Here is an 18,078-nt window from a genome sequence, read left to right as displayed (position 1 = left end):
TATTATTATTATTATCATATTATTATTATTATCATTTTATTTCAATTATTAAACTGTCTTTATCTCAACCCACGAGTTTTTCTCACTTGTGCTCTTCCAATTCTCTCCCCCATCCCACCGGGTGGGGCGAGTGAGCGAGCGACTGGGTGGTGCTCAGTTGCCGACTGAGGTTAAACCACAACAATAGGTTAAAGCACTGTGCAACACCAACACTGGTGTGTGCTGGATACGCGATTCTGTTACTCCCCCTCACTTTCCCTCAAAGCCCACTGCTCTAGTCCTGCACATAACAAGACAGAGTCCAGCAGCCATCCCGTCCACCGGGTCCCACAAAAGGGATCTCATTCGTCATTGTTTCTTTCTTGAATAGGTGCACCATTTGAACTGGTACATATTTTTGCAACAAATTACAAACCACAGTCATAGCTTTGACTGGAGCTAAGTTAGGAACTCAAATGTGCCAGTCCATTTGCAGCAGAAACAGACAACTTCAGATGGCTCAGGGATTAACTTACAGATACAGAAGACAAAAGGAGTGCATGTTGCTGGCTGTCTAGACAGGAATTCATTTTCTTCCTTATAATATCTCCGATGCCTTCCTTGATACACCTCTGAATGGGATTCTCTAAGTACATAAATTTTAGGCATAAAAATTCATTCAGGTAAGTACTAGTCTAGAGTAAATGAGCTCAGAATTAACCCTAAAATGAATGTAACCCTAAAATGTATGTATTGGAAATAACTTTTATTGTTCGTGAATGTAGTTATTATGCAGACAGTGGGAATTTTCTCCATTTATCTTGTAGGTTTTAAATACAACCAAGGACGCTTATTTATGATTATTCAAAAGATCTTTTTTATGTTGCTTCCTGCTTAACAGGCACAGTTACAAGCATTTTGAACTGTTGGTTGGGAAATATTTCTGTCAGCTGAATTCGGTTCAAATGTTTTCCAGCTGAATTTGCTTCCAAATGTTTTCAGAAACTAAACATAAAAGTGGTAGCTAAGGGTAAAGTTCATACTCATGAAAACATCTAACAAATATTCATGTAAGAATTCTTAAATATACCCACAGTTTTGCTAATTATTTTTCTTATATTCTTGGCACATTTAAAAAGCCATTTAAAATTCACAGCTGCATGCTTTGTTTTTTAAATAGAAATATGAAAAATATTGTTCTTTTCCGCATGTCCACAAATGTTTCTTCAGGCCTTTGAAGGTAGTAGCATATACTTTATTTAAGGAGGATATTTAGTTATGCAGATAATTTAAAGAGTGATCGCTGTTGCATAAAGAAAAGGGCTAATTTGGAGACAAAGTCTATCACACTCAACATAGGTCTATATTGCCAAAGTAAAATAGACTATCCTTGAGTTCTCATCTCTAAAATAGCCTAGTTTTGTTAGAGTAGCCACAATGCACCCTGATACTTCAGCTGCTGATCTATCCCCATGCTGTACCCTCTTACACATGACTTTTTTAAGGTGATATTTACTTAGTTATTTGTATTGTATATAGCTGAGACTCTCTCAATTAATTCCTAGTGAATACTGGGAGGACTGGTCTGTCTTTTGCAGGTACCTAGAGCAAACTCTGAAAAGTTCTGGAGAGATTAGCTGCATTCAAATAGACACATAGCAAAAAGGTCACATTCACAGAAGTTTTTAGACACAATCTCGTATGAAATCACAAAGTTCCTGTGATAAATAATGGACAGTGAGGCATTAAAACAGGAGTCAGAAACCAAAATTCCTTTGTAGGCTGTGCTGTTAGAAGCAGATAAATTATCCTATTTTCAGTTCTTGCCTATACACACCACAAGAAAGATAAGAACTTCTGCACGTCATGGGACTAAAATGAAGTAAAATAGCTGAGTTTTACTATAAATTAATTTTAAAATGAAAAGATTTTGTTCATAGTAGGTACTACTTTACCAAATAATATTTAATCAAGATAATATTAATAAAATATTAAAAATAGTAATCATATAGTCTTAAGATTTCTTAAGTAAGTATAAGGCAGCTCAATAATAATGTAATATAACCTTTAAGATTTCATAAGCCTGTGTAAGGCTACCATAAATCTAGGTCTGCACATGTTTTAGTATTTTTTGATTGCTTAGAAATGTGAAGTAAAACCAAATAGTGAAAAGAACTAGCTAATTCTGCGCAGTTCAACAAATTGGAAACCACATGATGGAGAACCTTGTCACTTACTTTCAATGCAGTCAGTGGCCACTTCATGTATACATCTTATTTTCCTATCACTGCAATGAAATCTGCTGCTTTGTAAAGATCATCCCTACCTACAGGCAGGAGCAAAACATTAGAAGAGCTGGATACAATTACAGCACCTGACTATGGCTGGCATAGGTCCTTCACCCATCAGATGTGGGTGCAGCTGGTTTCAGCGTAAGTACAGAATTCCTATACTGTTTCTCCTCTGAGAGCTGAAAAAATATAAAATTATTTTGCTAAATCAGTGACAGTTTTACAAGGTTGAAATAAACAATTTTAAACATAATAATGATTATCCAAATCCTACAAGTGAGCCAAAGAATGTGCTTTGATCAATATAGTAATTGGACTATAGCCCAAATATCAAAAGTGTATTCATGCTTTTGACAGAAGAAGGCAACAGTTCAGTGCAAGAAGAAAAGGGTCATCTCATATAAGAATGCCATGCTTTAAGCATACACCCCTTCTTTCTTTTCAGTGACATGCTACTGGAACATGTTCCTTTCTTAGCACAGCCTGGCCTATTATCAACAAAGAGTGTGTAATATGTATGTTCATGTGTTGGTACTGAATGAGGTTAATTAATGGTTCTTCTTACATAGATGTCTGGAATTAAAACAAAAGGCTCAAAACCTATAATTAACAGTGGCAAGTAACCTATAATTTTTCCAACTCCTCTACTAATTTTGATTATTATCCTCTGCACATTTGATTTCTTGCCATTTTCTTTGACCTCTTCACAGCAGAGATGAAAGCTTCATTGTTGAGGTAAGAGAAGCACCATGTGGTTTCTTTACCACCAGCAACATACCACATTAACTTCTCACAGTCAAACAGTTTGTGGGTTACTGCCCCTCCAAGATGTAGGCTATTAAACATCCTTCTTCACCAACTGTGTTGTAGAAAATGTACTTGAATCTAGTGGCCCGGATTTTCATAGCTGTCAAACAAACTGCTATTAACTGGGAGTGCATGAGTTGGCTTAACACCAGCCTCTGGCCAGCTGTGACTCCAAAATTATTTAATGAAGAAAATGAACAATGTATTTTAATTACAAAGCTTGGACTGCAGAATTCAGCTTAGGAGTGGTATACGTCTTAGCTTGCAATTTCTATATGAACCATCCTGAAAAAAGTGAGTAAGCAAGAAATTATTTATATCGCATTTGCTGCAATTATTGTCTCTATGGACAGCATCCTGAGGGCCTATTCTCCTGCAAGCATACACAGGTATAAGATCTCCTGAAATTTGAACTAGAGATCTCTAAGTGAAATCCGAACCGTGACTGGCTTTAGAAGCCTGGGATTGGCGACCAGACTGGTGTGCTGGATTCAGTGCCTCATTTCAGCGTCCCTTTGTGGTGTTTGAACTCCTGATACTATTTAAATTGTTTCTTTAAGGAAAAAGACTTCTCTATTGGAGTCCCTTAATTTTGTTGTAACTGAGGGATGATGAGGGGGAGGAAGCCGAGAGCTGCTGGAGGGAAGAGAAGGAGCAGAAGTGATATTTCCTTAGCTGACACTTTAAATATGACAGCGCTAATACACAATGTTTCTTGACAAAAATTTATCACTCAAGGCATTTAAAGAAGGCATTTAATGTACAAATATGAGGAGCAGTGCTAGAAGGATCAACAGATCTTTGCCAATCACTCTGTGAACTATTAGGATTTTGTGTTGCCCTTTTTCTGGATTAACGTGCAAGCAGTGAGGGAAGTGCTTTCAAGGCCCTAACCATCCCCTGCAGTGCATGTGACAAGACAAGTCAGGATCCTTCTGTCAATATTTGGAAACTGCAAAATATTCAGAGGACATAAAGATAATAAAGTTACATCTAGTTAAAACAGAAGTAAAAGTGGTCAATGGATCCTTTGAAGGTCATGCAGTCAGATAGCAGAGTTCACTCTCACTCTCCAAAATTCATTACACTAAGAAAATTGAAGGTTGCACTAGTTCTTCTCACCTCTGGAGGGAGATGAAACAGTATATGGCACTGACATTTGTCCACTAAAGCCCATTCAGGCTTTTTCCTTCTTCCTTAGCTAAAGTTGGTAGTCTGCATCACTAGGTTTTGATCCAGGGAATTGTCACATGTATTTCAGACACACAACACACTGGATCCCACAGCAAAGATCCTCAGAGTCTTCTCACAGTGAAAGAGAAATGGCTTAGACCCAATTGCTGTATTCCTTCCTAACCCAAAGTAGCTATGTGGAAGAATGAAACCCTTTGCCTGGTATGGCAATTCAGTGGGTAGCCCCTGGGAGTCTCTGTGCTTCCTCACCTTCTTGTGTGACTTTGAGCCATTCGGCTTGACCTCATGATGAGCTGGACTCCTGAGTCACAATATACCCCACATCCTTGGTATGCAGGTTAAATTGCGTACCATATGCAGAATCATTGATGCAGTTCTCAAGAGTATACTGTGATTCGTTCACAGACTGTCACAAATGTAGACACCCAAGAGCTAGCAATTTATTTCAGGCTGCCCATATGCATGAGGGAAGTTATTGACAGTATGTTACTCAGGCATTACTGACAGGGGACCTTCGTCTTCAAATAGTAATGAAATATGAGTCATTCTGATTCAGAAATATGGAATCAGAGTCCTTCATTTGTCTATGAAAAATGTCTTTGCATACTCGGGACCCCAGCCATTATAATTAGAACTTAAAAAATTGCAGGTGTAAATTTTGGGGTTTTTAAACATGAATATTTTCATATCCAAATGATTAACTGCCTATCCATGTCCTAAATTAAGCACATAAACACTGTTAGCTTATCAGCCATATGGTACATCTTCACACATAATCCTTCCCAGCTGAAAGACAACTTTGTGTACATTTATTTGGAAGCCAAATACGCGTTCAGTTTTTGCCACTTTATGTAGGAAGAACAACTAAAACTAGAGTGTTTGGTTAATCCTTAGTTCATTGATAATAAATGCATCCCTTATGTTAATTGCAGACAACTTTGAATCTGCTGACATGCCTATCTTTCCTAGGGATTCTTAAATAAGACACGTTCTCCAGCATGCAATATGAACTCCTAGAATAATCCCATTGATGTCAACGGAGATGTACTGAAAGACATATGGCTAAATGGATTTGTGATGGCCATAATCCAGGCAGTTCTGCCTAAAACAGTATAACTTTGAAAAACAAAGCCAAAACAATTGTGTGAGTTGTTCAAATTATTCCTTCTCATATACACCTTCTACTGCTTTTCAAGTTCTTCACAGTCTTTATCGCAACTAACCCAAACACTTGTAGATTTCATTAAGATCGTCAACCTTCTGTTGGTATTTGCCAACTGAAAGATGATAATCTATCTTTGGTTTATATTTTGCCTCTTCCCTGTTTTTATGGCTTTACTTCATTTTTCTTCTCTACTTCCTAAATTTATCTAATAAACTCACCAGAGGTATTGGTAGGACTTTGTGAATGTTCAAGTAAATTATATAATCTTTTTTCTGACAGCTTTCTTTTGACACAATCGTAGTATTTTAACAGATTTGTCAAGAGTTTCCTTAGCAAAAATGTACTTTAACTTATGGTTTTGAACTACCATCATCAATGTAAGTTATATGACCTTTTTGTAAATATATATGCCACTCCCAGCTGCTGTTTGGGTATATATTTTAGGTAGATTATTTTTCACTTCTTTGTTAAATGCATAAATCCTGAGAATCCTTCCCTTGTTCTGGATCTGAATTTATCTCACTTAAGCAACCACTCAGGTTTGGAGTTCAGAGTGCCAATTATAGCACTACACTTCATCTCACATAAATACCTTCCTCCATGTACATACATATCCTGCACACTTGCATAATCCCTAAATCTTTGAACCTATATTTTAGGACATAAGGGAAATTTAGATATAAAAGGTAAACCCAGTCTGTGAAACACAATGCTCTCTCCACTGTATTGCTACCTCCAGAAATCAGCTTTCCATTTCTCTTCTGATCCAGCAGATATTTAGACTTTCCATGCAAAGTGAAACAGCTTCAACAGGACACTGGAGCCTGGCTGCCCTGGTAGGCAGTAAAGGCCTGGAGCTGGAGAATTTGGGTGGGCTTTAACTCCTCAGCCAGGACACGGATCTAGTGCTGGCAAATGCTCAGATGGTCAATAACCAGTAAGGGTTATCTCTAGGCTGAGTTTTGATCAGGCTTTCAGGAAAGATAATCCAAGGAACAGGGAGGGTGTAGATCCTGATAGGGACAGGGCATAACACCTGGTGCACTGTCAGGAATGAGACAGACATTTCTTGGGGTCCTTTTAAGCATGAAGGAATTTTATTGGCAAAAACTGTGACATACATAAGATTTTTGGTCACCTGTAATGCTAGATGATGTCTGAAAAAAGGGGTTTGAACACAGTTTTTAGACACAAACAAACTGAAATAGGAGATAGGTGGGATTTAACTTTTTAAAATACAAATGTGAATCTGGCCTCAAGTCCCTCGTCTTCTGGTATGCAACAGATCAGTAAAACCCTCATGCCTTCAGCTTCTGACACACTTAAAGGATTTCTTGGGTACTTAACTTGGCCTAATTTCCATCTTACATTTTACTTGACATTGTGGAAATGATGATTTTTGACATTGTTGTCCTTTAAAAGTTTCCAAATTTCTGGGAAAACTATATACAAAATTATAAATAAAGAAAAGTTATATAAACATGAGTGTAATACGTACAATCTGAAATGCATATACATAAACTATATTTATGATGTAAAGGTTTTGGAAGCCAGACTCTACCTTTTCAAAAGGTGATGTGTTATGGAAGTTTTAACAACCAGCATATACAATATTGTACATACTAATACTGTGCACAAATGTAATGAACTCTATGAAATGCTGTGGAAAGTATTTGTATGTTCTTGGGTAAAGCCAGATATTCAGTAATATACCACTAACAGTTTCTAGCAAAAGTCTTTGGAGTAATATCCCACTAACAGTTTCTAGCAAAAGTCTTTGGTGATAGTGTGGTGGATTTATAAAATCTGAGGAGCAAAGAAGAGCTATCATTAAAGTAGGCTATAATTTATACACTATGCAATCATTAAAGCAAAAGTAAGCTTGACAAGATGGGGAAACTAACCTGTCTGTTTTCTTTGGGAGTTCTAGCAGTTTATCCATTTCTTGATAGTAAGCATACACATTGGAAAACTAATAGAATAGTTTCTATTTCAAATTGTCCTCAAACACAATCTTTCTATCACTTGCTTTTTCAGAGAAAAGGCAGTAAACTAGAGAAGACTAAAATGTTTTCTTCTATCCTCCTTTCAGACTTTGTCTTGAAACATAAGCATACGCTGCAGAATCTGACATGCTTTGTTCACAACATTAGTGTTCTAGCCCACCACAATATATATGTATGTATATATATACATGAACTCTAGAGGCAACTTACATGAGCAGTTCAAAAGTGTTAACTGCAAACATGTTAAATAACAACTGCCTAGAATTTTAGAGACGTTTGGATAAACTGGGTAGGCTAGATAATTTATTTTGAATAAATTATCTGTATGGTTTGTCAGTAGCTGAACACCAGGAAAGTTCCTTAAGACCTGCACCACAGCCTACACATTCTGCTACTAGACCATGCTATTCCTGTAGTTTAACATAGTACTAACTTAAAGCAACTCATATGTGCACCACTATGATGATGATTGTTTATTAATAATTTTTTATTAACTATTAGAAATACAGCAATTACAAATTCTGCAACTGACCAAAATTAGAGAACTGATAGATAAGAAGATCATTGTTACTAAGTGACCTTACAACTTAGAAACTGGTTTTTGCTAATACAACATATTGGGGAAAAATATGTGTTCTAACTAAAACAAAGAAGTGTAGAATGGATATTCTACCATAAGAAGCAATGAAATAATTAGCTGGACTTGGGCTAGCATTGTAATAGTAAAGTCAAACATCATCTTTAGCCACTGGTAGAATATATAATGTGTGAGTAAATGGGACCATAATATCTCCACGTCTTGCATTGGTAGACCAAACCAAGACTACCAAAACCCTCCACAACTGTGCTTATTGGCCATAATTCATTAAACATTATTTTATAAAAGTTATGCAACAGTGATTAAAGGACTGGAAAATATTCCACTGCAGTAAAATCTCTGAAATGAGTCTCTTTAATTTATCAAAGATTATTTGATTATGCAGTACCTACATGGACAAATTAATATTAATTTAACAGAGAAGATAAAAATGACATAATTGAGGGACTGGAAGAATAAGCCAGAAAATTTTGACCAAAATTTATTTATTTTAACAAAAATAATAGTTAACCATTTCAGCTCTGAAATTGACAATTCTTTGGAAAGTTTAAATCAAGATTTTTTTTCCTCCCTAAAATTTCAATTTTCTCAGAAACAAGTTGAAAGATAAAATCTTCAGGAGTATATCATGTAGGAGGTCATCTTGATTGTCACAGTGATAGCACCTATGGGTAACCATGCAGTCATCATCTATGGTCATTTCTTTCAGTTTGCTGTGAATATTACTGAGGAGCGTATAGAACTGAGGCTCATCAAGATTCTGTAAATTACAATTACATAGGCTTTTTGGGCAATCTGAGCTCTTCTTGCAGTTCCTTGCTTCAAAAAAAACAGCAAACAAATAAACAAGGAATCAAAAACTTCTTTCATGAAACTATGTGAAAGTATCCATTTTGATGATCCATGAGATGCACTGTCAAGCAAATGATGCATATGCTTCCAAGCAAGCTTTTACACTTTTTTCAAAAATCTTCCTAGCCATAAAAAGTGGCAATCTGAGCTCTTCTTGCAGTTCCTTGCTTCAAAAAAAACAGCAAACAAATAAACAAGGAATCAAAAACTTCTTTCATGAAACTATGTGAAAGTATCCATTTTGATGATCCATGAGATGCACTGTCAAGCAAATGATGCATATGCTTCCAAGCAAGCTTTTACACTTTTTTCAAAAATCTTCCTAGTCATAAAAAGTAGTCTTTTTCATTACTTTCCTTTCCTCTTCACAACATATCTTTCTGAAGTGTTCTTACAAAAATAAATATATTCATCAAATTTAGATAATCATAAAAAGCTTATCTTCAATGTCTTCAGAGACTTAGACTCTGTTTCATGTTTCTAATGAACATTCCTCTGTCCTATCCCTCTACTACAAACACCAACCCCCCATCTTTCAGGAATCTTTGCTACTCTTAAGTCGGACTTCTCTTAAATTAGGTTGGAAACACAAATGTAGAAACAATCTTCTCAATACGATGATCATATTAACAACAATGCACTGTGATTTTGAAGACTATTCTCAAATTTTAATTCTCTGACTTTAATCATAAAAAGTGCTAACAAAGTTGTGATGCTTCTAAAATGTTTCCCACAGTTGCAGCATCAGTGGTGGTTTTAAAGCTTCTGACTCATATTGTGACTGTCCTTAAAATATCAGAGCTGATTAGGAGAGGAAAACAATTCCTAAGGACATTTTTGCAAATAAAGTTAAAATGTCCAGACCTTTGAATTAAATCAGCAAAATTCCTCCTTATCCTCCTGACTTAGTTATTGTGAGTAAATTCATATTCCTTTAAAGCAACCTGTGACAGAGGAGCTGCTTGAATGTATTTCAGTTGCAGGAAATAAAGCCTGAATTTGTTTCCCATTTGCAGAAAAACATACAGAGATGATTTAATTCTACATGGACTTTAACATTCTTCTTGTATCATTATAGTCCTTATATCAAGAAGGCAAAGACATCACACTGACTCATGGTCAGTTTTATAAGAAAGTCAATTAACTGAACTACAGTCTTCTTTTCTATATAAATTAATAGAGTATACTTCTCTCTGAGAGACCTTCCAACTATATACCTGGTGGCATTTTAGGCTTAGGTTCTTAGATATGCTTGCTGTTATAGAATTTGTCCTGTTTTCCAGGTCAAAACAGCCATTCCTTTCTTCAACTTCTACCAAAGTCCTTCTAATAGCTGAAAATGTTCACAGAAATTTTTACTCACATGAAGGTTACTACTGAGGTGATAAGAAGCCTGCATATCTACCCCTGCCAAAATCAGTTCTTATCTGCCTTAGCAAATTTGAAATGCTTGATCCAAGAAGCACACTGACATGAACATTAAAACTTTTCCCAGACTTTCTGCATTCTGCTATGCACATTTCTGAATCAAGGGATGACAAGCTTAAACTACTGTAAGAATCCCTTAGGATGAAGCAGTTTAGCAATCTGCAGGCTCACTGAGTGCTTATGTTTGGTACACATCTTCAGAAAGATACAAATTCTTGTAAGAATTTTGTGCCCTATTCATGACTGAGGCTCTAGCGTGGGAACATTTTATGGTATATTCTCATACAGTTTCATATTTTAGCAATTTATAATTGTATTTGTGTGTCCTAGAAACAGAAACAAATTAGATGGGTAAATGAGTACCCTAGAATTTCATAAGTTATGTCTACATTAGCAAATAACGGGGGCTACCAGTTGCAGATTTGTAGGGCAAAACAGCTGATGACCTGCTCTCTTCACTGTACACCCTTTTAGAAGGTTTTACTTCATATTAGTTCTCTGATTTGGTTGACTGAACTCACTCTAGCTGTTGGAGCAAATCTCTGGGTTTAGTTTTATCCTAGAAGAATCCAGTTTGTGTGCTCTGATACCAGTCTGTGATGTGAAAAAAATATAATAAATGGAAAGGATCAAAAGATTTTTTTTTGAATGTGCATTCCTTTTCCAAACCAGTATATTGATGTAGAAGTACCTATAGATGCACACTGGTATAAATAGGTACCTTTTCAATTCTTCACAAACTGGACAATAAACTTGTTTACTAAAACATGCATGAATGCGACAAAAACAGATAAAAGCAATGACTTCAGGGTCAGATTGTCAAGAAAAATCCTGAACTGCATTTTGAAATAAATACTTACTCACAGAGATGTTTACATGCTCCAGTTTGTTCCCACATAAACAGATGGAGTTTCAAAAGATGAATTTTGCTTGCACTAATGCAAAATATATACATACCTGTTGCTAAGTGGAAGTGGGAGGCTATTCATCTAGGATTACTCTGCAAATAAGTGCTCAGCTAAAAGGATTTTTAACAGTGTAGACTTATAAATAAAAATTAGTCAATATCAGTTGTACCTGAGGAAAATTAATTCAAATATATAGGACAGTATGTTTTCAGTCGGAAACATTATGATAAACCAGGAACATATGTAAGACAATTTTTTTTTACAAATCTTTCTGAAACAGTCAAACCACAATATTATGCTAGTCACTGAAAAAAACAAACAAACAAGCAAACAAAAAAACATTAGAGAAAAACTACTTGGATTAGAAAAGGCTCTTGTTGCTCATAAGACCAGACAAGAGAGAGTTTGAAGTAACCATCTCTGACCCCAAAACACATACAGTGTTCGTAGTGCGTCCTCAGCATCACCTGTTTCACTTTATACATTCATTCCTTTTGGTCTGTGCTGTATTCTAATGCAGACACAGCTTTCCTCTTCCTTCCCCCTTCCTTCTGAAATAAAGAATGGAAAAAGAAGCTGTGTGAGAAACAGGTTTCTTCCTATGCAGGTAACAGCAGCTTTGGGAAAGCTAAATATGTATTGGAGTTTGTTTATTTAAGGTACATTTCCTTACAAAAGAATATAAACAATGTTTTGTTTTGAAGAGCCTGACTGGACAGTGACAATTTTGTCTTCCCCACCCACCCATTGCAAAGCTTTGGTGGGAAGTGGTGCACCTGTTGTTAGGATGGGGGTTGCATTGCTGCGCAGCCCTTCCTCCGTCAGGTGGGCAGAAGAATAGCTGCTGCATTGGTCCTTGCCAGACTTTTCATAACCTTCCTACTCCTACTTCCCCCAGTAATTTTGTTCATGAGCTAGAGATATCTCAGATCTCAACATAATTGTTGACACACAGATAAAAAGAGAAATCACACACTCAGACAGAAGAGCGTAAGTGGTACTAAGTGTCTTAGAAGGCACATGTGGTATCTGACAAAGTCAGTGTAAAATAATTACACTTATCGAAAACATTCTGGAGACTGAGGAGCTTTCTGCCTAGTTTAATGCAGAGATTGTTGGGTGCATGTTTGAGTGTTTTTACTCTGTGGTTGCATATGTTGCTTTTGCTAAGGAAAGAGACTTCTGTATTTGTTTTATTTAGACTGATTTTTACAAGTCATGATGGCCTTAAATATCTTGCAATACTCTTGCACTTGACTGAACTCAAATAATACTTGTACAAATTTATAGAGTGGAGCTTGATTTAACTTTTCTGTGTTTGCTAGGTTTGAATAATAAAAGGATATTTCATGTCCAGAAAATATATAGAGGTAGCTATCATATTAAAGTGAGCCATTTACTCTTTAGATGAATCGCATGAAGAGCGATTCCACTGTTTCGAGGAAAAACAACAAACCCTCCAATTTCGCAATAAAAGGTAAAATTTCTGGACAAAACTTATTTTCCTATCCATGAACTTCAGAGGAATTTTGAATCTTTCTTAGAACAAACACACGTACCTGAAGCTCTCCCATGGAGATTCTCCCCAGGTCTCACTTACCATCTTCTCTCTACCTTATTACCATGGCCTCTTGCATTCTCCTCCACCTTCTCCATAGGACATGGGGTCCCTTTGTACTGCCACTTCCACAATCTGTCCATCTGCACTGCTACTTCATACCTTCATTGTATTTAGGACTCTTTATGTGGGGAAAAAGGAATACTTTTGTATTGTCTAGAGAAATGAGAAAGGTGCCTTAAAACTGTACACCACAGCTCACATAGTGCCATATCTCACCACACATGATAAAATAACTTTCTATGATTATTAGTACTATATGTCTGCTGACCAGATTTTTTAATTGCAAATTCAAGATAAAACTCACATCGGAAGCTGTTATGTGCTTACCAATATGCAGCCTACTGTGTCTCTTAGTCTGTCTGTTTGGTGTAACTTCCTGCACTTTAATAAACATTTCTGTCTACAGAAACAAATTCAGTTTGTATTGTCCAAGTTGCAGTGGGTGTAGTAAAATACAATTTTAAGACAGATTTGTTATTCAAACTATGCATCTGTGACTCAGTGTGTGCATATAGTAAATCATTTCAGTACAGAGGTGTTATCTTTGCATGGCACTCTTCAGTGCACTGTTGCACTGAACATCCCATAGTAACAATATGCATACTATTCTTTTTCTTTTTCCCCTACTGTACAACAACTTTTATTCTTCAGCTCACTGTCATCTGCCTCCAGTCCTTGAAAAAAATCTGTAACTTCACGCAAGGGAGAAAAATGAAGGGCAGATGAAGTTGGACACATGATTTTATATAGCTCTCTCTTTTACAGAATTTTTGATTAATCAATCAAGACTGGATTATCAAGGCATACTTATGTCATTTTTTGTTATGTTTTTATTCTTGCCATGCATTTCAGAGAAATAACTCCTAATAAACAAACAAGTGTTATTTCCTTGAATGCTACTGTCTATCTCCCTTTTCTCCGCTAAGCACACTTAAAAAGAGAAGCAGACCTGTGGAAGTATCTGTAAAGGTGCCTTGATGCACTCATTCAGCAGACCAGTGCGGCAACTTTAAAAGGAATCTTGCCACATAACTGCTGTAGTTACAAGACTGTGTGGAGACGATGTTGAAGTTTACAGATCTGAAAAAGAAAGAAAATCATATTCAAGGCTTCCCAAAAGTGTCTGAGTGTGTCTATGACTTTGCAATGGAGATGGTAACAGTAAAAATTCTAATAAATTAACTTTAAACCAGGTCATTTGCTATTACCCGATAATACTCGATATTGTTCCTACATCCAGGCAAGATCATTCTGGTTTGAGCTCCAACTCATATAATGTTTATTTCCATTTTTATTAATTTCATAATACTATCTCAGAATAACAATACACCGTTTACATATGTATTTTAATAAAGAGCTTCAAAGAAACAATTAATCTATTTCTTCCCACTGACAATAATGGAAATCCAGACAACTGGCTCCAGTATAAAATTACTACATTCAGTCAGATGAATAACATTTCAGCAAATGACTTGGAGACCTGATGCCACATGGCATGTGTCGTGGGTCAGGATCCTGGGATCTGACCCACCAACTTCTTTGGCCTGGGAACCCTCTTTGCAAAAAATAATAGCTGGCAGGCGTTCACCTTATTCAAACAGAGAAAATAAAAGCATGTATCAAATCCATGTGTATATTATTAGCCCTTTGCAAGTACATGATAAATGCTGCTGATATGTCACAAAAAAACAACACATCTAACACCTGCTGCTCTTGGTGCTTCAACTAATTGCTCTGTTAGCAGACTGCTGCTGACTTCAAAGACTGATGATTATGCAGCTAGTGATGGGGAGGCTCAGCAGAGGGAAGGAGAATAGTGGGGGGATAAGCAATTAGCAAATGTTTTCACAGTCACCAAAGAGAGTGAGAGCAGTGTCTGAAGATTACATTGCATTATATTACATTACATTGATTTTTAAATTACTACTAGCAGTGGTGTTCTTACAGTGTTTTTGTGGGGGGGGTTGGGGGGTTGTTTGGGGGTTTTTGTAAAAGCCAGTAAAATGTTAATTCTCATTGTCTTTTGGCAAAGTCACAGGTAGATGTGTTAAAGCTGCTTTTCAGCTCCCTGCTAACATTTGATAACTAACTTAAAACTCTACTGAGTCTTTGCATTTTTTTTAAACTGATCAAGTTGTGATTTGGCAACTAGTGAAGCAGCAAAAAAAATTCTGGTAAATCTAAGAAATCTATATGGCCACAATTTAACATGCCTGAAAGCAACAATTCAGAAAAAAAAATTGATAGAAGGATTTAAATACCTAAGAAAGACCTGAGGCCTGTCTGCTTACTCAGCATAGTAAACCAAGCATAGACAATTCCTGATCTGAAAGTTTATTGTAGATTTTAAAATTTAAGAAGAACCAAAGTACAGATTTAGGACATTGCCAATCAAATTATTTTTACACAGACAGGATTTAAACACTAGGTTTTACCTGGACATAGCACCTTGTAAACATAAGACTATACCAGATAAGTGCTTCAGCTCTTCTCACTTGAGCTTCCCTTGACTGGAAACCCAGGGAAAGTGTTCCTGCTATTACTCACTATCAAACTGAAAGCATGTATTTAATCAAGTCTCCAATTATTCTCAAGTCACTGTTTTCTAGACTATCATACCCCTCATATAGTAACCTATATTCCTGCTGTACGATATGTATGTTTTATTCTGTGCTTCAGGAAACCATAACTGTCTTTGCCCTCAATCCTGTCCTTCTAAAGAACAACTGCCAAAACTTTGACTGAGTTTTGAGTGCTCAAGGCTTTTCCTAATTCAGATTCCATTGAAGTGGAAGCAAACTGTGAACATAGAATGATAAGAGGTGACATGAATAAGGTAAAAAACAGGATACAAATAGAGCCTTTCTTGCTTTTACTTAATAGAAACTGGGTGACAGCTATAATGGTAGTGGTATCAGCTGTTCCGTTTTCCTCTCTCATCTGATTGCAGTAACTTTTAGATTCCTGGAAAAATCCCAAACGGTAGTAGGAACATTTCAGTGGGAGAGATGCAGGCGGTGATAACAGTATAGTTCAACAACTGAATTCTTGTCCACATGAGAAATAACGTGTTCAGCAAGTCCCTGTCCAGCTAAAATGTTTCTGCTAGAACAATTCCAGACATGCTCATTTTTCAGATTTTTGTATGTTAGGAAAATTTCTTATTCTATTAATTCTATTTCAATTCAATTCCATTTGCTCTTCAAGTATTTTCAATAACAAAACTTTTGAAATAGGACTTTCCTTTTGCTATCACTGGATAAACCTTCAGAAGTCCACTTCATCAAAGGTAGAGCAGAACACAAGACCTCGTAGCCTCAGCAAATAGAGAAAAGTAGGAAAGAATGTAGGGAAATATTGGCCATAAGAGAGAATTTCAGGAGAAATTTGCATTTTCCAAATAAAAAATGTTGTCACTTTTTTGGGAAAATGTACCTCGTTATCTTAAACAAAAGCAGTTCAGGTATAATATCCATGGAAGAAGTGCATGAGGGAGTGAGGGAGTTAAAGAAATCTTCCATCTATTATTTTTTGCTGCGTCTTATAATAAAAACTGTTGAACAGGAAATGTGGAGATGCATAGCTGGTTTTGAGACAGTACTTTAAATTAAAGGATTGTAGGGTTTATTTACAGTGCTGTCAGGTAGCAAAACTGATTTTAAGAAACATGTTTTTTATTGCCATTTTTGAAACAATGACATTCTCAAAGGTTAATGAAAGTGTCTACATAATGTGGCTGAGTATAAATTTGCTGTACAAAATCAAAGGCAGAACAATCAGTTATTACTGAATGTTATAGGAGCTATGATAAGTAATGAGCTAATGTTCTCCAAAAAAACCTCAAAATGCAAATTCAAGGAATAATTGATTCTTTCTTTCTAATTAGTCTGGACCTTATAATCTAATGTTAAAGTATGGTTGTGTAGCAAGACCTTTTTCACTAACTTATGTACTATCTATTCTTGGAAAGGAAACATTAAGGCAATGTAGATTTGTGCAAAGGCACTTCCTTTAGGATCATCTTTGGCTTCAATCACAGATCCACAGAATGGTTGAGAATGGAAGATCTCTCTGGAGATCATCTGGTCTAAGCCCCCTGCTCAAGCAGGACCACCTAGAACCGGTTGCCCAGGACCCTGTCTAGATGGATTTTGAATATCCCCAAGGATGGAGACTCCACAACCTCCCTGGGAAATCTGTGTCAGTGTCCAGTCACCTTCACAGTGCAAAAGTGTTTCCTGATATTCAGAAAGAGCCTCCTGTGTTTCATTTTGTGCCTATTGTCTCTTTTATGACTCTTTTAAATGTTTAAATACAGTACTTTGGGATGGGATCAAAGGAAGAAAAATCCCTCAAAATTACAGTAGCTCGCAAAGACTGTGTTTTCAAACAAGTATTATTTATTTATTCTTTATATACAATATTTCTGCCTTTTGCACCAGCTTTTAAGTTTTTCGGTTTCAGATTGTCTACTGAAATGAAATTCTGAACCTTGCCAGGCTAGATAATCTTTGTATGAATTTATATTTTAGATTCAGATGGCATCAAAAAGACATTGAATTCCAAGCATATTCCAAGCATATTTCCCTGATGCTTGATGGGACAAATGGGTTTTAGTGTGTCCCTAACGTAACTCCAGTGACATCAACAGAGTTACAGAAAGGATCAGTTTAATCCATTTAACAATATTACCTAAATTAAAACAGAAATTAATAAAAAAAAAAGATTTATATTAGCAACTCATAAAAACTCTATGCAAAGTAGATATTTTAGAGCAATAATGTCCCTGAAATAAATGTATATCTGATAAATCTGAACTTTTGCTAAAATCTTTGTCTAACATTTATGTCAAGAATACTGGAGTATTGGATGAAACAAGCACAAGTAAAACCAGATGCAGATGGCTCTTTCTGGGAGTTGAGATGAATTTTAGATGAAGTGTTCTCTCTAAGGTGGCTACTTTTGCAGCTATGCTTGGATTTGACCACTGAAGCAACATTAAAAATTGTAATTTATGCGAGTTCCTTGAGCCCACCATTTTGAGTCTATGTATTTTGGAGAGAATAGGTCTAAAGTAATATTATATTCCCATGACTACCTGAGGCAAAAGCTGATTGGAAGCTCCTGATAAATATATGTTTTTATAATAATATCATGTATCCTTTCAACTGGCTCCAGAAGTTAGGCAACATTTCTTTCACAGATTATAGATGTCAGTAAAGAAACCTG

This window comes from Aptenodytes forsteri, unplaced genomic scaffold (assembly GCF_000699145.1).
Source record: "Aptenodytes forsteri isolate BGI_AS27 unplaced genomic scaffold, ASM69914v1 Scaffold273, whole genome shotgun sequence".
Classification (NCBI taxonomy): Eukaryota; Metazoa; Chordata; class Aves; order Sphenisciformes; family Spheniscidae; genus Aptenodytes; species Aptenodytes forsteri.
Note: the sequence above shows the minus strand (reverse complement) of the source record.